Source organism: Empidonax traillii, unplaced genomic scaffold, assembly GCF_003031625.1.
Source record: "Empidonax traillii isolate 1590-97213 ecotype Southwest subspecies unplaced genomic scaffold, ASM303162v1 scaffold74:size2480735, whole genome shotgun sequence".
In the NCBI taxonomy this organism is placed as follows: Eukaryota; Metazoa; Chordata; class Aves; order Passeriformes; family Tyrannidae; genus Empidonax; species Empidonax traillii.
This window is the reverse complement of record NW_020955267.1, coordinates 105,545-118,497: the sequence shown is the minus strand read 5'-3', so window position 1 is coordinate 118,497 and position 12,953 is coordinate 105,545.

Below are 12,953 nucleotides of genomic sequence, written 5' to 3'. Positions count from 1 at the left end.
TTGTAACTCCACAGATTTTCTTACAAAATATTTGTTATATCTTTTCACTTTGTCAGTTGTTCAAAGAGTGTTCTGTGGCAACAGTGAATATTGCCTACTTGTGTCCTTCTGAGGAAAAAAATTTACTACAGCAAGATTTAGAAAAACAGGTTTAGCACGTATTAATCACCAAGAACATGGCATACCTTCATGGCAAGAAACCCTGCCTTCCTTCTCACCCTATCCTAGAATGTTCCCTGTGACTCCAGCTGCTTTGTATTTATTTTAGTCACTCCCATTCTTGACAATCTAGTTATGCAATCACTGCTCCCTTTCCCATCTGCTCTCACTTGCTCAGATTACTGCCTTCATCCTCCCTTTTTTGCCATGCTTTGGTGATCTTCTCATTACTAGAACATAAGAAAAAGCCCACTGGGATAAGGCAAGTCCTTGGACTTCAATGGTGGGTCTATATAGGGATGACATGCTAGTCTCTGTTTTAAAGCAACACACTCTGGCTTCATGGGGTTCTACAGTTGAACAAAAGTCAGCAAAGGCCTGAAATACAAGAGGGTAGAAACACTGAAATGCAAAGACTTCAATTAGACTAAATACAAACTTCTATGTTCTGGGAGAAAAGATGGTTACAATTCTCTGTTGAGATTTAGCAGTGCTTTCCACATCCACAAGTTACTGGTGAAGCTTTGTGCAAACCATGTGATTTTTCCATGCTTTGTCCATCAGTTTCCTGTAAGTAAATAGGAATCCTAAAGACTTAGGTCAAGGTTGCTGTCATGATAGATCAAGAAATGTTAGGGATGTGTCTGGGTCCTACACTTAAAATGGTGTTTTCATATAATGTATCTGGGAAAAGAATAAGCACACTTTCTAATACGATCTTTTCTTAGTAATCCTACAGAGTAGATGCCTGAATTATACTGTGATCTGCTGCTGCAAGACTTTAGGTAAACTGGTGCTGCAGCTGAATCCAAACAAACACAGTTTTACAGCTGCTGGAACCAAAGAAGTGCAGGCAGAGCTACGCTGCAGGTGGTTTCAGCATTAAATGTTGTCATGAGCTCCTTGAACCATCAGTGCACTCTGCTTTCCATTGCAGGTCACTGCCTATCACAGGCTTCTTGTCCTGCTTGGCTTCGCTCCTGGGCCAGTCCCACCACTTGGCATCACCACTTGCTCACTGCCCTTCATTCAGGTGAGTCCGAAAGCAGGAACCAGACTTCAAATGGGAAATCCTCTCAAGCAGCATAGCAAAACTTTTGTCCTGATTTGAACCATTCTGTGTGGCTGCTTAAGAATTTATAGTTATTCTGTTACCTTTTTCCACCCCCGCACCCCCCAGGAAAATCAGTAAAAAAATTTAAAAGAACCATTCCCCAAGCAAGACATAATTTCTGAAAGAATTTCTTTAAAGGAAAATAAACTACTATGCCAGTATCTCATCTTAATACTTTGATGTCTCAAAGAAAGAAACAAAAACAAAACCCAGAAACATATGCTGTTTTTATCTGTGCTTGTTTCACTGAAATGGTGTTTTCAAACTGAAAGTGATGAAGGAGCGTGGAAAATATTGAAAAGTAATGAATCCATTTCAATCAATTTTAATTCCAGTATAAGAGGAAGTAATGCCACTTGTTGAAAACAAAGCAATCATTTCTGACAGCTGAATTTGCAAGAGACTTATTGCTTTCTGGAGGGAGGTAAAGCTGGATGCTTCCCTTCTTCTACCTTCCCATTACTTGACTTTCAGTGCTGTTTGATATATTCTAGTGAAATTTCTCTGTGTCCTGTAACCCTTATTTTTCTTCCCTTAAATCAGCCCTCCTACACAAACAGAATTATTTTTTTCCCAGTTTTAACTTGGAACTTGGACTTTAGTATGGAAGAATGTAGGTATCTGTTTTATAAAAATACTTTCTTAATGAAAGTTATCTTGATTTAAAATCAAGTTGTTAGGGAAATTTGGAATGATAGTGATACTAGAATAAAATTAAAAATAAAGATAAGAGTGGAAAGAGCACTGAGTCCCTTTTCTGTGTTATTTTACTGAGGTTTTTTACAAGCTAACTTTTCTGGTCTGTGTGTATTTTGTGGTTGAAATAAACCAAAATCCTCTTACAGTGCTTATTCATCATTTAGCACCCAATAATCATTTTGACTGGTTGTTGCCTAAACATTTTACTAACTGGTTTCTCTTGAAATCTATGAGGGTTATGGATTTTATGTGGATATATTCAAAAGTTGAAAAAATTTGCTTCTATACTACAAAGAAAGGCAGGAGCCTCCTTCTTCGGAGGAACACCGTGAGGACTCCGTGAAGGTTTGCAAGGAAAACACCCCAGTGGAGGTTTTCCCTGGAAGGGAAGACCTGCAATGAAGAGTCTGCCCAAGTATCTTCAGGTTGTCAACAGCAGGTCTTGGCTTTCACTCTTTCATTCATTTATAAACTGGTCCCTCTACATACAATGGGCTGAGGTAAACCATGAAACAAACATCTGGATGACAAACAGCACTGAACATTGGCTTCATTCACTAACCTATTTAACACTGAGTTTTTCCATTGCTGATTTCAGACTTCTGAACTAAGGAGCAAAAATTCACTGCTCAGCATAGCTGCTACCTTACTAAGATAGGCAAGACTGTCTTTACCTACAGGTTGCCTTTGGCAGCAGTAGGGCTTGAGAGACATTTTTCCTTGTGCCTGTGCTGGAATTGTTATCAGCAGTGACCCAATATAATTTTAAACTTTTGTAAGCAATTCTTCGAGTAGATGTTTTAAAATTAAAATGCACTAATCTCTTATGAAAAGCTATGATGCAGATATAAATAAGACAGTTGGAAGCAAGTCACATTTTCCACCAAAAATTTAATGCTGAAAGTAAGAGATTAACAGGGTCTAATTTCAATCTAATAGGTTAACAAGAGTCTAGTATCAAACCTTCATCCCACACACTAGGGCTGTTACAAATACAGGTCTCATCCACATCCCAAGCAGGGGTCAGAAACCCCAGACTTGGATGAGCACTGGAAAATCTCCAAGGTAAAAGCAGTGGGAGACCCTGGAATTTTTGAACTTGCCAGGAGATGTCAAAAAATTTAAAAAGCAGACAAAAATCAAACCCAAAACTAAAAATAAACAAAACACTGCGTGTACTCCATTTAAAATACACAGTAGCAGAAGAGTATTTGACTCGGCAATTTAAAAATAGGAAGATAAAGTCACTTTTCTTGAATAGTTAGACACTGTTATAGATAGCTCTGCCTTTTTTACAAGATGTGTTTTACACACTTATTCATACATATGAAGGAAAAAGCTTGATCTGTGCTTCTACGCCCATTACTTGTGAGAGTAATTCCTTGCAGCACAGTGAAGGCAGCTGTAAGGGCTGCTTGCATCATTAAAGACCCACAGGACCAGACCTATCTTTTGTTATGGATGCTGAGACTGAGATCACTGTAACAAGAAACTTTCACAACTTTTAAAATACAGAGAAGCAAGATTCATCCTAGATTTCACCCTGAAGTCTGTCATTACCAGTTAACTAACAGTTCCCTCCGAAGAGAGCCCACAATGCAAAAGTATATTTTCAGAGTTTCAAGAGGCTGTCAATGTCACCCAATCTTCCAGGCAAATTCATTAGGCCAGAATTAAATACTTACTGTGGAGGAAAATATAGGAAGAGAAACTTCAGCCTTTGTCACCCATACTTTTGTTAACCTAGACTTTGCCAGATTTGCCGCATGTCACAACCGGTGCTTGCCGGGGCCATTGAGTCACCAAGAATGCATTCGCTTTGTGAAGTAGTTTCCGCTTGCATGTGACAAAGCAGCTAGCTGGCTAGTCAGCCCCAGTCAGTGTCTATTTATGGCAAAATGTCAAAAAAGAATGTCCTGCATTTGTGGCTCAACAATAATGAACATGGCTAAATCTGAAAATGAACAAAGGGAAGTGAACAGCTTTTTAAATCCTGAAGAACATTCGATTCTTGGTGTCCTTTTTGTTCCAATTGTTTGGGCTGAAGGCTATGAAAGGACCACCTGTTGGGCTGCCATTTTGGGATTGTGCTAAATGCAGGGATTGCATGAAAGAACACTTTCCAAAATAACCTGGTATTATTATTCACTTATTTTATAGTAAATCTGCATTCAGAACCTGCAGGAAAGTGTAAGGCTTTTTTTCTAAGTGAAATTTAAAGCTGTAAGTTCTCTATAAACACACTTACTGTGGATGCATGATTTTATAGTGACAATCAGGATTTTTTAAAAGGAGCTCAATTAAGCCTTTGATACAGCAATAAGTTCCTCTGTAATAGAAAACTAACCATTTGAAGTAATAAATACAAGATGAAGGAGTGATTAAGTTATAAAGGACTGAGTATCTCTAAGGATTAAATTAGCAAGGACTACTTGCACAAAATGTAACTTAAATATTTATTTTGTATCTGGCACGAACTTGAAATTTTTAGTGGAGGCAATTATTTTTATTATCTATGAGAATGTTCTTGAGTGTAATTTGTTTTTGCTTAAAAGACTGCATTGAATTGTGCTAAAATCTTACTGAATTTTGAAAAAGTTTACCGTAAATCAGTATAAACATTTCATTAAGAAATATGAAAGATGTATTAATTTCTGTGGATTTTTCTTTTTATATTTTGTACAGTCAAGTGATAATGATTAGTTTACACAATAAAACCAGGATAAATGTTGCCTAAATTAAAAGAGTCGTTTATATTTTATAAACATCAAATCATCCTACTTTAAGTTTTGAAGTTGAGACATTCACGCACAGAAACTTCCACCTGGCTCCAATAAATACACCCATTAATGTATTAACACAGCATTGTATTAACTTTCTATGGTTCTTGAACAACCTCTATTTAGAGGCAATGCTAATAACATATAGAATAGCAAGGAACAAATGTTTTTTTCCAAAATAGGCTCTCTTTATGCAACCATGATGAATTCTGAAGTTATTTATGTAGTCTCCCTGTATTTACATATCTCCTTTAATTTTTCTTAAATATAGATGCCTGTGTAAGCTTACTGACAGAGGTATTTTATTTACCAGTACGAGCAATGAGCTTTCTTCATGTATATCTGAAATTCCACACTCACCTCATGCTATACAACACACATTTCCAAAAACTTCATATGAATTTTATCTGCCTTCATGGTTGGAGCTGGGTTACACAACTAACTGGAGGGATAGCAGACAGGAATGTCTGCATGAATAGTTGCATATACTTCCAGCTGCTTTCACCTGTTTCAATCACAAAAGTTATAGCTAAAACTCAGGTGGTAAATCTCTTGGATTTTGCTTATTTTTCATCCTCAGAAAAGTGAAGGTAATTGTACATCTGAAAACAAGCCATAAATACATTAGTGTAGGTAAAAGAGTGTTTATTTCCTAGAAACCTCCTGTGTGTCTTAAAGTAGCAGAAACTGAGCTTAATGTATCACAACCACTACTTCGGAAAGTTAGAACATGATTTTAAATATACTGCAATGGGTTAAAGAGACTCCAAGAAAATATTAATTTTGTTGGTCAGACAAAACTGCTAGTCAAGCAGATTTTTACATGTGGATTGAACTATATTTCTTACATTAAAAAGAATTAGATTTTTATCTGACTATCAATTCAGAGGAGGAAAAGGTGAAGTGGAATGGTGTACAATGCACAAATATAAATTAATGTCTTGGTTTATTGTTCACCATACCATAAAGAGTATGTACTACACACAGCTATTCTATTAGGGAATTATAGAAACTGAAGCTAGCAAGCAAAAATGACTTAAGTCTGAATAAAAACATGTGTATTTGGAAGAGATACAATATGTTTGGAACCCTGAGGGTTAATGAGAGGTAAGCTGGTGAAGGGGGGAGATGAGATAAGGGAAATAACAGAAGCTGAATAGATGAAAGAAATGATTCAGTGGAGAAGCATTGTTGATCACAGCTAGGTGTCAGAAACAAACTAGAAAAATGGGAACTGCCTTAACATTGGCAGGAAAATAATATTTAAAACAAGAACTTTTACCACATACTAAAAAGTAGAAGAAAATAAGAAATAATAAAAAGCTTTCAGGCTTTCTTTGGTATGCATCGATGAAAATAGTGCAAGCAAGTAAGAAAGAAAGCACTGAAATGGAATCCTTTCCAAAGGTATCTTGGGGAGAGAGGCTCATTGTCCCATTCTTTTCACATCAAGAATTTAATTTTGCATTCTCTTTGTCTGTCTTGAGATATACTTGCAGTTATTCTACTGTGGGTACTTTTTCGTTCTTTTCATCTACTTAGGTAGTCTACACTGGCAGAGAGAGAGCCAGAAAGGGGGAAATTTAGCTGTGAATTAAATCATCTGGCTGTCCCTTGCCAATGTGATTCCTGAATAAAGTTTGAACAGTACTCAAATGCAGAGTGGCATCCTCTTTCCCGAATACTAGAGACAACTGCAGTTCTTCAATTTCCCTAATTTTCAGTTCCCATTTTTAACATCTGTTTTTACAGAGAAATTATATCTATCTGTAGCATCCAGATTTTGTTATGCTTCTGCTACACAGGACGCAGATATACCAATCATCTATTTACCGATATTTCTCTTCAAGAAACTTGAAAAAGAGGTACCAACTTAAATTGTCCCTCTGGAAAGACCTACCCTAAAATATTATTAGCTAAACATTAAAAACCCAAAAATGCTATTTGCTTTTTAGTGCCAGGGACATTCCGCTTCCTATGTACACATACTGTTTACACCCATCCCCCATGAATTCTTAAGACAGTTTCTCTTATATTAAGCTTCCCTTTGGTGCCCATAGCAACACCATCTAGTACTGAAATGTTCCTGCAGGATTTGCAGGAGTCCTTTCAAAACAAGATGCTGATTCTGCAGTTATGGCACACCCAGCTACTTATATCAGATTCATAGTCTGAGCCCTCGGTAGTACATGGAAGGTTATTCATCTGATCACCGACTGTCCTCATCCTCGTTAGGGATGAAACACCTTGTGTATGTTTTGGTTTGAGTTTTCTTCCTGCATAAACCAACTTGGGGATTTTGCAGTTTAATTAACTGTTTGAAGAAATGGAAGAAGGTGGTGGGGTTTGCAATGAATTCTGCTGTTTTATTTTAATTTATCTATTTCCAAGTGCATTGATGAGCAAGTTGACCTTTTGCCCTCTTTTCAGCTTGGGATCCACCTTCTGATCTTGAGGGCAATGGTGTGAAGGCAGAAAAGGTACATTTGGTTAAAAACCAAACTGGGAGAAGTTTATGGGAAGTCGCAATGGCTGTCTCCTGCAGCTCAGAAACTTTTACCAGAGCTTGTCGTACTGGGAGCCCAGAGCCCTCAGGATACCTGCTAGTGGTGAGCTGGACATCTGACAGGAGCCACAGATGCACACGTTAGGGCAAAAGGGAAAGGCCCATGCCATTGCCACTGCCCCTGTCTAGCAGTGTGCCTTGGGATTGAGGAGGCTCTAAAACAGCTATGTGAGCCTGTTGCCTCCATGTCTCGTCACTGCATTCTGGAGACGCCAGCAGGTCTCCAGTGGAGTGGAAAAGGCTGAGGAGGTTCCCCAAGGCATGCTCAGAGCCTCTTAGCACCCTGTTCCAGATCTTCAGACTGAAAAAAAATCATGTTCCTTCCAACCACCAGAGTCATGCCCATTGTCAGTACTAGTCATTTACATGATTTTGGCTCAACAAGGAAGGAAAGGATGAGGGTAGTGACAATATGCATTTTGTTCATTCATTTTGAATACAGTATTTAATTTAAATTCTGTGCTGTGCCATGCTGCGTGCTAGAAAATGTACCCTAGGATATTTTTAAAGCTATAAAAGTTCAGTAAATGGAGACTTCCCTGCAGGACTCAGCTATTAAATCTTTGCTGGAAAGTGGGAGCCATGTCCATTAAAAAATCTAATCACATCTTTGTACTACTAAAGTATGCTTGAATTCAGATGTTAATCGTGCAAATATTTGCCAGTTATACATCGTGTAGAACAAACACCACAATTTGGCAGAGTCAAATAACCCCTTATCTCTGAAGTTATCTTGAGAACATGGAAATATTTGGGACATGTGTTCAGACTGAAGGCAGAACATTTGCCACAGTGAGGCAAAAATAATCCCTTCCCTTGCCATCATTTAGCAAGAGAAAAGTTCACCTGGAGTGCAGCTGCACAGACCATGTACTGTGCACCGTGGTGCAGGCTGAGCTCTGCTCCCTGCTCTGAGCACAGTGTGCCTGGCCAGGCGCAGCCCCTGCCTGGGGACCTCGCCAGCAGCACTCTGAGAAGGAGATGGATGTTGCTGGTGCATATAATGTAGACATAACATTTGAACATTTGCACAGAAAGTGGGCAGGGGTTTGTAAGAGCCCCTCAGCCCTGCTGGTGCTCTGAGAGATGCCTTAGGTGGTGGTGACAGGGAGTCAGATGCAGGTGTGCAGCAGGCCGTGCTCTGAACAGAAAAACAAGGCCTTGTAAAAAGGAGAGCTTGAAACTTCTTTGGAGAAGATGGGCCACAAATCACTCTCCTCTGTGTTGGCTTCAGCAGAGTCATTCCAGAGCAGGAACAGAGCTGTAACAATGGTGTCCGGGGGTGCAGCATGCACACATTTCTTCCTTGCAACCTTCACATATACTGTGAAAAAAATGTAATTCTGAATAACTAAGATTTTAATTCCAAGTTTAATTCTGAATTTACTGTTTGTTAAAAAAAAAAAGTTTTTTATGAGTCAAATATCCTTTTCAACTTGCAAGGAAATATGAATGATTTCTAACATTACTACTGGACAATTGTATTTTTATCTGATGTCATTCTTCTTACACAGCATTAAATTCCCCATTACCAACAATTAATGTTTTATACAGTCATTGCTATGCTGACTTGAGAAAAATCAAATCTCAGGAAATTTCTTTTGTTTCAAGACTGGACACCTGCTGAGCATATCTAGCCCACAGGACAGTTTCTTGCACCCTTCTGGGAATATAGCTTGGGCAGAGGAAAACAAAATTAGGGGTAGTATCATATTTGTTGCAGGAACGGAGGTTTACAGTAGGGAGGGAAGGATGAATTTGCAGCCCAGCTTGGATCTGGCAGGATTTATCAGATAATTTATCAAGAAGTGCTCCATTAACATTTCTATACTGGACAGACTCAGAGCACCAGGTGGGACTTAGAAGTGGCATCCAAACACACCAGAGTGGTTGATCGCAACTGGCACAGACAGGACTAGATAGGAGTTCTAGAAAATACAGATCAAGAATCTGGACCAGTGCATTTTTTTATGAACATAAGGGCTAGAAATATCATTTTTACAAATGATTTATGCTGAATCTCAGATTTTCATCAAGGGTGGGGTTTTTTTGTTTGTTTATTTGTTTTTTATACTCTCCTTTCTATATTATTATTAGGGAGTATTTCTTTTTTGCAAAGGAATTCTGATGCTACACAAACTTTCCAGGAGAAAAAAAACACTCTGTTTTTGTTGTGATGAGTTTCAAGTAGAAACTGAAATCTGTAAGAATTGTTTATCCTCCATTTCTTAAGAAAATTTTCATATGAAGATGCATTAATCCTTTTAACAAAATATCCAGTTCAAAACAAACTGTATCTTCCTTGTATTTGTTTGCTATTTAGATTTCAGAAAGGTCCAAGATGTGGGTCCCAATTCATCACTGCGTTAGTTTTGGTTTATGTTTGCATAACGTTGTTGGTTTTGGATTAATTTAAGTTAGTATAAAAATTTTTTAAGACATATGCTGCCCATAGAAAGTTCCTGGAAAAACTCATAATGAAATTTTTCTCAATATAGTTTCTAATGATAATAATAAATCACATCAAAGCTGTCTGTGTGCATGTGATGAAATGCATATTTTATATTAAAAAAAAAAAAAGAAGATAGGAAAAATTACCAAATGCAAGAATTATTGTGTAATTCAGGGCTGTCAGGTTGCTCTCATTGCTAAATCTTGTCCCAGTTCTTAATCCAAACTGGAAGTCTGTGTTTCTTGCTATGGAGATCCTAGAATCCCTTCTGAAAAATTGTTTTGCTACCTGTAGGTGCTACTGAGAGGAAGTCTGGGCCTGTGCCCAGCTATCATTAGCTTTAAAAAATTCTCTCTGCTGATAGTCAGAATCAATATTTACCAAGTCAAGAAATGCCATTCCTCATCTGAACACTTTGTATGCTTGTCCTCAGTTACAACCCATCCCTTTGTTATCATTTTGCTCCTCTGAAAGAACACAGATTCTTTTCTTAGAATTATGAAAAATCAAAGTCATTGATAGTAGAAGTTATTCTTTAACAAGTAAAGCAGTAATCAGATATCTGATACACAAGCTTGAAGAGTGAAGCATAGTTAATTTAAGAGGAATTATGGGTTTCATCTCCTGAAACTATAAGAGCCATGCAGATTAGTTGCTTTTAATCCCATTTAACTAAAGCTCCCCATTTCATTCTCCTAATCTTTCCTCCTAAAAAAGTCCTTCCAACTTCTCAGTCATGTTTTCTATCCTCCTTGGAATTTCTCTCTATTAGTCTACATATTTTGAGCATAAAGAGAGGCCCAGGGTGAATGCGGGATTCTAGGAGGGACTCAGTCACCATTGTGCTAAATCCGTAATTAAAAAGGGTTAAAGTTAATATATTTAAGCTACAACAGCGAAACCACTTGATCACACATGACAACAGAAGTATTTATAATTATAGTGATTGTCTTACCTCTCAAATGGTCAGACTTAGAGTGTTTAATCTGTACAGATTTCTTCTCTATAATGAAGATTTTAAGGACATTTCCAAGACAGTGCAAATTTCACTCGAATTGTGGAAAGGGAATTATTTTTAAAGGGTTTAAAAAATCTTATGCCCTGGTGATTTTGGTCTGCAAATAACAATCTCTTATCCACCTTCACTTTAACACTGATCTTTCTATCTCGGTGTAGCAGGACCCGTACCTTCCAGCAGCACCCTCCATATGCAGCCACAGAGCAGGCAGGACGATGCACAGTAGCAACAACAGCTGCAAATAACATTCTCAAAACCTTTTTGTGCACTTTTACTGAAATGCTTAAATAACACAGTGGAGATGAGGAAAACCCACATGTTCAATCCATCAAGCATTAACTGAATGCAAATAGAATTTGCCTGTTCAAATTTATTATTTAAATTTTCTCCAAACTATGCTAAAAAAACCCAGCTGCATACAGGAACCCCAAAGCTATTGACTGCAAATGTGTAGTAATAATCTCTGAGACACCAGATACAATCATGCAACCATAATCTGTTTGGTTTCTTACTTTTCTGACCTATAATCAAAGCTGATAATTTTAAATTCAAGAACAACATCAATGCCACAGATGGGCATGAATACACTGCCTTGGAACCCCTCTCATGCATTGGGACCCCAACAGGGTAATGATAGTTCCCACCTTACAAAAGGTCTCTGATCTGAAAGGATTCCCCCTGGCATAAATTCTTAATACTTTAAATGCTCAGACTTACAGGCATAGGGGTCAGGAAGTTTAGGTTTTGGTTTTGGTTTTGGTTTTTTTCTCCCTAACCAGTGATGCAAGAGAATTAATCCAAAGCAGTTAACTTGTGAAAATAAATTGTGTTCTCTCCAAAGACTAATTTAGTGGCACAAAGTATATATGCATGTGTACCTTACCCCCCCCAGACACACCTGCACAATTATACACGCGCACACACACACACATTTACATGAGGAGATTAACTGCATCTAAAAATTAATTACTTATCTGTATGCACACACGTGTTATTAAGATTCCCGAAGATTATGCATAGATTTAGCTACAGGTTCTCCTTAGGTTTCTAAAAATTTGACTCTAAGTATAATCGTGATGCTTTTCATCCCTCTGCTCTTTACCTACAGACCATGAGCATGTGATGTTCGTTTGTATACAGTATAGACAGGGGTCAGGGGAAGATGTATATAGACACATCTATTTATTTATCTGTATATGATTATCATGTATTATTTATAAAATGAGTTTATTGCATATACAAACAATAATTATTCTAAACATGCAATTATATATCCATATTTGTATGTCTATATAGATTTTTTGTCCTTAATAGAAAACTTGAACTGCAAGCAGCCATGTCAGAACTCAGATGGTTAACATTCACTTCTTGCTGTTTTATTGCATATTACTGTGCGCTCCTGAGCAGCAGGAGCAGATTCAGGCAATTACAATCAAGTCAGGGCACACGCCGTGGCTGAGCAACACGATCATGATGAGGATACTGATGAGGCACTTATCGAAAACCCCACATCATCCACACTCATCAGCCACAACATGTCACCCCAAATGAGGCATCAGCTGCCTTCAAATGGCTCATTGCACACTGTTTACAGCTTTCTTTGGACCCACTTTTGATTTTGCGGTCAGGACTTAGTTCAAACAGCAGCTGACTGGCATTGGCAAACCCCAGGATTCAGCCAAGCTGACTTCCCAGGAGTCAGGAGTGTTTTGACACGGGGCTTGACCAACGGAGAGGAAAGGTCCCGGTTCAGCCCCCCCAAACATCAACCCCTCTGAGAGCAGGAGGATGAGTTATTTCAGAAGAGTTTGAAATCAGGAGAGGAAGGGCAACACGAGAAAGGGGAAAAGCAAACAAATAAACGAACAGCCCCACAGCACTTTCTGATATTTTTTATTCCCTACCTCCACCTTAACAAGTGACCAGAAAAAGGAAATATGGCAGAAACACTTTGGACCAGAGCCCTGTCATTTCTGGGACCTCTTGAGTCACTTTGAAGGTGTAAAAGGGTCCTTAAAGTGGGGGCTCAAGTCACTGGCTCTTTATTCAAAATTGTCTTTGTGTGGGACTTGCACTAAGCTGCACAGAAAACTTTTCCTGAGCTGCAAACCTTTCCCCATTACTTACTGCAATTCAGCAAGACCTTTCTTTTTTATTTAGTTATT